General features: G+C 35.4%; 1 non-coding gene across 1 annotated transcript; it reads left to right on the forward strand.

Moving 5' to 3' along the window:
* The first annotated feature begins 3,284 nt into the window (after positions 1 to 3,284).
* On the forward strand, positions 3,285 to 3,366 carry Trnas-gcu. Its single transcript has one exon. It is a non-coding gene; the product is annotated as a tRNA-Ser (tRNA).
* Positions 3,367 to 7,427: the final 4,061 nt, after the last annotated feature.

The following is a 7,427-nucleotide window of genomic DNA, read 5'->3' on the forward strand; positions in this document are numbered from 1 at the left end:
AGAAGACGTGCTGCGCGAAACTTTTTTTATCATCTGACAAAACGAAACAAATATCGAATCTGTGGGAATATCGACTCGGTACCGATAGTACATTTAGGCAGCATTGCAGAACTATCGATAGTTTGACTATCGATAGTTGACCTCGAAAACTATTCAAGATATCGATAGTAGTATCGATAGTATCGTATTGATCAATACTATCGATACTATCGATAGTATCGCTAGCTCTCTGTAATGCCACCGTCCTCCTAAAAGGTTTTTTAATGTTATGAGTATTTATAATGTTTATTCATAAATCACAAATTGACAACATTTTTCATATTTAAATTGTTCATTATTCCTTATTCCGCACAAAATGTCTTAATTCTAAAAACAAATATTGTGGTATACTTAATTTCGATTATTTAAATACACACTATAGTTTTTAACGGATTTAATCGCGTATATTAATTATTTTATTTAAAAATCCGTTAAAAACTAGTTTTATTTCAATGTGTAATAATCGCGAAAATCTAAGACAACATTACACTATAGTTGTCCTACTAAATTACTTATTTTGAGAAAGTAATACTATCGGAAATGACTGGCTATCGATAGCACAAAACTATCGAAACTATCGATAGTATCAATAGTATTTCTTATGTGCAGCTATCGATAGTATCGATACTATCGATAGTATTGACACGTGACAATACTATCGATAGGCTATCGATAGTATTGCTTACACCTTAACTATCGATAGTGGACTATCAATATGCATCACTACATTAAGGTACAATTTTAATTGTCATGTTGATCGAACTTATAGCTTTCTGCGGTTGGCAATGATTCTGATGCGAAATTAGACAAAAGTATAGTTATTTCTAATGATGCAAAAGTATAGTTATTTCTAATGTATGTAGGATGTGTCTCTTAATACGTTACGGCTGTGTACTCTGCGATTTCATCACAAGACCAAAGACACGGTCGATCCAATATACAATACACCAGAATGTAACAAAGAAATTAAACTTATTATTATTAGTATGGAATTTATAATCGAAATATAACACTTTATTCCATTAGGCATTTTCGTATAGTGGTTTTAATTAATATTTAAAGTGATGGTGGGGCGCAGCGTATTCTATGTCGCAGAAGGAGGCTGCGGATCGGCAGCGGTTGGTGAACGCTGCTGCAGACCCGATCCGCTGAAGAAGACCGGGACTGTGCGCTCCTGCGCGCAGCGTATTCGCAGGGAAAGCGTCTCTCTGCCATGTTTGATCCGTTCATGTGGATAACCACAATTTTTTTATTATCTCTAAATTTAAATATTATGTATAAAATAACTATTCCAATCGATATTTTTTACTTTTTATGTTTATTTATTGGGACGCTTTTAAATCGCGCCTCGTAAACGCACTGACATCTAACAAAATGGAACGGGGAACGCGAATTATGATTCTTTAAATAATAAAAGACCTATTTTTTAACCGATCATTATGATTTTTTGTATACGCCTAGTTATATGTATATGCATAATATGTCTTAGCATCTGGCTCCTCACGTGAGAGCTAAGCCGCGGCCGAAAATTAGTGGAAATATAAATATGGAACCAACTTTGAAAATATTTGCTTCCGTCGATACAATCAGTTAGCGCTATTTTAATTACAATTTTAAACGAACTGTAATAAATCAATTATTAAACTTTATTTTATTATTTATTGACTGAATTATTTATAATGTTTTTAATTAGTTATTATTGAAATAGTAACGAAACGCAATCAGCTAGATGAGAGTTCGTCGTACTCGACGAAGGAAGGTGAAAAAATGAATAATGTCGAACGTAGGAAAACCAAACAAATGTTTATTTTTAATATAATAATTGATTAATATCTTGATTTACGACTGTCATCATATATATGTTTATATTAAGTATATGTTATACTTGAATTAATTAATTCAAATATTAAAAATAGATTTTTATATTTTGAGGCTTAAATAGACGCATTATATATTATTAATATTTTTTTATGATATCGGTTGGTGGACGAGCAAATGGGTCACCTGATGGTAAGTGGTCACCATCGCCAAACAGCCATTGGCGCTGTAAGAAATATTAACCATTCCTTACATCGCCTATACGCCACCAACCTCGAGAACTAAGATGTTATGTACATATACACTGGATCACTCAGCCTTCAAATCGGAACAACAGTACTGAGGACTGCTGTTTGGCGGTAGAATATCTGATGAGTGGGTGGTACCTACTCAGACGGGCTAGAACAAAGTCCTACCTGTGAATATGTGGACTGTGAGTTAGCTTTACAAATAAAATATGTTTAAGAAAAAAATAAAACACATTCTTTGATATATTAAGACAGTTAGAGTTCCATGTAATGTTCAGAATAGTTCTACTAAACTACGTTTTTTCGATTCCTATTAAACTTAACTTTTTTGCGGAGTCTGATCTTTAGTAGAGACTAAAGATCAGATCAGATAGAGAAATTGCGGAAGTCTCATACTAACTTTCAGCCCCTAGTTTAAGGGATTGAGGGATAAAAGTTTCACGCTTTATAATAATATTTTTTTTTATATTATAGTTGGCAAACGAGCAGGAGGCTCACCTGATGGAATATGGCTACCAGCGACCATAGCGAAGAAAGATCACATTGGCGTGCAATGGGAGAAGCCATGTCCAGCAGTGGACGAGTATGGGCTGCTGCTGATGATGATGATGACCACAGACATCTGCAACACCGAGGGGCGTGCAGGTGCAAACTAGTACTAGCTAACATACCAAATTTCAGTATTCTAGGACATTAGAAAATAACCTAGGAGTTTTGATGATCGTCAGCGAGGCAGTGACGAAATCAGGGTTATTTTTAGATATAATAAAATCGAAAGTACAAGAACTATGGAATTAAAACGGTATAGGTTTATTAATTTTGTTATTGTCAACATGTCTCGAGAATTTTGTTTATCTGGTATTCAATTTAAACCCAAGTTATATGGGTTTAAAAAGATGACGAAACTCTTTGAGAAAAAGTAGGCCCCTGTTCGCTTGGCTCTTCTTGCTGGTGGTACTACCGAGCCCCGAGATTTGGATGTAATGTGCCAAATGTTTCAGTAATAATGACCATCCTTAGGATTGTCCGAGTGCCTATGCATTTGTTAGTAATGGGAGAAATAGTTTATCTATAAAGTCAATAGGTAATCAATAATTTTAAAGTTAATAAAATAAAAGCTTAGATTATTCATGGCAATTGATAGTTAACAAAGACCTTTTATTGGTGAAGTCATAACAAGACGAGGTGGCCGAGTGGTTAAGGCGTTGGACTGCTAATCCAATGTGCTCTGCACGCGTGGGTTCGAATCCCATCCTCGTCGGTATATTTTGCGACAGTATTTCTTAAATATATATATTAATATGTACGCATTTTTTGGTACAAACTGTTGAAATAGGTGATCATAAAATTACTTTTTTTTTATGTTATTGGGGGCAAACGAGCACGAGGCTCACCTGATGGAAAGTGATTACCACCGCCCATGGACATCTGCAACACCAGGGAGGTTGCAAGTGCGTTGCCTTTGCCTTTTAGGAATAAGTACGCTCTTTTTTTGAAGGTTCCCAAATCGTATCGGTTCGGAAAAACCGCCGGCGAAAGCTGGTTCCACAGAGTGGTTGTGCGAGGCAGAAAAAGTCTTGGATATTGAGCGTAATATGCGTTCTGTCAAAACGAACCCGTAGATCCAATCCATGCAGAAAATTGGCATCGCAGGGACATTAGTTTATAAGTTTGCGGCCTAACCAGAAAGTTATGTGGGCATAATTTCCAGCGGTATTCAGTATTGCTGGAGGAGACAGCCTTTCTTCCAAGGGTCCGTAAATTTTCCTGACAGAAATTCTTAACAGCATCTTGTACTTCGATCTTGCACTTTGATTGCTGCCTCAGAAAACGTAAAGCCATTTTCTTGTCAGATTGTTGTCTCATTGGAAGATTACTATAGAGATGTTCTTATAATATGTGTGCACACATTTGAGGAAATTATCCCACCTTAACAGTTTTATTTTTCTTAAAGTTGCCTAAGACATCGCTGCCATAGCGATAAGGCCGTGACTTGTACGTTCCTCGTTGATATTCTGTGTTTTTAGTTTCATCGATTTATGATAAAGATTATTTGTGTTGTATGTTATATAAAACAAGAATTCCGAATTAAAATTTAAATCTATACGGAAAAGGCCGAGGAGCTAGTATTGTTATTAAGTACTTCAATAAAAAATAGCTTGTGATAATTAATATCCACATTAATTCATAAATGGTTAAAGACATCTACGATTTGGCAAAAAAGTAATGTGGTTTTTTTCAAAGTTAAAGGTTAATTTTGTTTATTGTTTGAAGATAATGGCCACGCCAGCACCTAATGCTTGCGACTATTATTAGTTGAACATGTAATTATATAAAAAGGTTTTATTTGAAACAATTCTAAGGTACACGAACGAATTATTATGCCACGAAGATATTTTTTACAAAATACGTTTAATCCTATCTCATCACCCCTCTCCCCACCTAAGGGAATTCTTTTTAAGTACATCCATCAAATAGAGCAAATAGTAATACAATAGTTTTCTCAACATTTTTCAAATTCGAATTTAAATTCCTTACGTAAAATTACTTATTAATCAACCACCGGTTCGGAAAGGAAATTATCCAGAGCTGATAATGACTGGCGAATTCTGAAACTCGGTTTTATCGTATTTTATAACTGTGTATAATGTTAAATTTAATATAGATATAGGCAGGAGGTGATCGTTTTATTTCCAAGGTGTGCTATTATCTATATGAAGTCACTAATTATATTATCGAAAGGGTTATTCCTCTGAGTTTCTTCCGCCGATTTATTAGGCATTAAGATTAGCGACCGTGACAAAAAAAGATCATCGAACCTTATTTAAGAAAGAGTAAATGTTCATCAAATTAGATAGGATAGAGACATGGCTTACTTGGTGTTAGGTTAGGTTAGGTTAGGGCTTTGCGCGAGCCCAGACACTCGTCATACTCTACCGCCAAGCAGCAATGCTCAGTATTGTTGTGTTCTAGTTTGATGGGTGAACGTGGCAGTATTACTACAAGAAGGCACCTAAAATCTTACCTCCCAAGGTGAGTGGTGCATTGGCTAAGTACGGTGGACGATGGCTACAACTTACCACCAGGTCCATTTAGACGTATGTACTTTTTATCGATAAAATATAAATAAATGTGACAAAATTAAACGAATTTAGATGAATTTGTTATATATATATACTTCTTCTTCTATAATCCACTTGGATTGTGGTATATGTTTTTAGATTTCATAATTCTTGGTGTTACCCAAAGCAATTCTGTTTTTGACTTTATATTTGAATTAATTTACAACATATAATATCACTTTGTGGTTGGGCTCTGTGCAAGCCTGTTGACCCCAACAGGTACCACCCTCTCATCGCATATTCTATCAAAGAGCAATACTTAGTATTGTCTTGTTTAGGTTTGAATAGTTAGCCAGTGTAATAACTTGCACAAAAAACTCTGAGTTTCCAAAATTGGAGGCACATTAGTGATGTCACTAAGTTATTATTATTATGTGTACGGCTATATGCTTTGGTAAATGCTCACCATGACGTAGTCAATTTTTTGGTTTGCCTGGCTATTTCGATAAAAATATATATATAATATGGAAGGATCACCAAGAATCTGTTCTCAAGGAACCCTAAAATTCTCTAACATTTGATCTCTTTTCATGAAGGTCTGGAAATAGGTCAAGGCTGAACACGCAATCTATTAAATTATTCAATATTTGCGTGTGATTTCATCAGCATTTAATTGGGTGTATCATTGGTATTACTACGTATCATTATTTTCTTAAATTATTATTCCGATTCAATCTTCTATAAATTTTTTTTTTTGTATATTTCGGCGGACGTTGGGCCACCTGATAGTAATCACCACCATGATGATCACCACGGTTTATAGATATTCCTTACATTGCGGGTGCGCCAGCACATTTGGGAACTAAGATGTTGTATCCCAAGTGCCTGTAGTTGGCCCACTCATCCTTCAAACCGAAACACAACAGTACTGCTGTTTGGTGGTAGAATATCTATATCTTTTTTTTTTTTTTGTTGACGCAGGGTCAATCTTTATAGATATCCGACTCCTGGGGGGGATGTCGGGTTATATGAGATTGTACCCACTAAAAACCCTTGCGATGGCCGCCATCAGCATGGAAACGGAGAGGCTGCGGGATCGCTTTCGCAGCACGTCCGCTGCCCCTTCCTTGCGTTGCTCCGCTCGTGGCTGGCGGAGCACGACTCAGGAGGGCGAAGAATGGTCTCGCCTCCCCGCAGAATATCTATATCTAGTGGTATATCAAGTAAAAAAAGGGAATTTGATTGATTCTCATATCTTGGCGTCCGTGTTAATTAATTTAGACTAAACTGAACATGACATACAGAAAATTTTAATCATCAATAAAAGCAAATAAGCAAAAAAAACATAGTCGAGATGATCTAGAGGTCAAAGCACGTGAACTTTAACCGAAGATTACGAGTTTTAGCCCAGGCAAGCAAAAAAGTAAGTTAGTGAAAGTCCCGTCAAAATCGGTCCACCCGTTCCATTAATGTTTTTGAACATTAGCCGGAACAAACAGACAGACGGATAAAAATTATAAAAAAATTATATTTTTGTGTATGTACTGTGTATACATATGCATTTAGTAAAAAGCGTTTTATTTGAATATAACAAACAGACACCCCCATTTTATTATATATAATAATAGATAACCACTCGTTACGGTACGACGTTCGAAGACACTTGTTCTGAAGGAAAGAGTGGATAATAACTACTCAAAGGCTTGCACAAAGCCCTACCAGCAATAATAACGCTTTACAAGACGCTACTAATATTTATATTGTTATCATACAGACACCATCAATAGTACCTTGAAGACGCCCCTTTGACAAATTACGACCGCAATTCGTTGCTAATATAAATATAAGATAAAAACATTGATCCGAAAGATAGAAAATATTAGGCTCAGCTTGACGTTACCTTCGCATTATTACAATAAAAAAACCAGTGCTTGTAAATGCGTCAATGATTTTTAAGTTTGATTTTTTTTTATATAATGTATTTGTAGTTTATATATTTTTTTATTCATACAAGCACTTTGCACTTTATGCGAAAGGAGGATTGTAGGATTTGGGACATATAGATATATGTCCTTAAAAATATATGTAACCATTACTGGAAATATAGAGGCAGTTTCATATAGGTTTGGTGAAAAAATGGGCGAGTTTCGACGACAATTCCATTAAATATAACGCAATATAAACTCACGGGAGAGAACTAAAAAGGCTAAGACCTGATCATGAACCAAGCGTGTGTGAGGTTAATGTCTGTAACAAAAAA

Source organism: Vanessa atalanta, chromosome 25, assembly GCF_905147765.1.
Source record: "Vanessa atalanta chromosome 25, ilVanAtal1.2, whole genome shotgun sequence".
NCBI lineage: Eukaryota > Metazoa > Arthropoda > Insecta > Lepidoptera > Nymphalidae > Vanessa > Vanessa atalanta.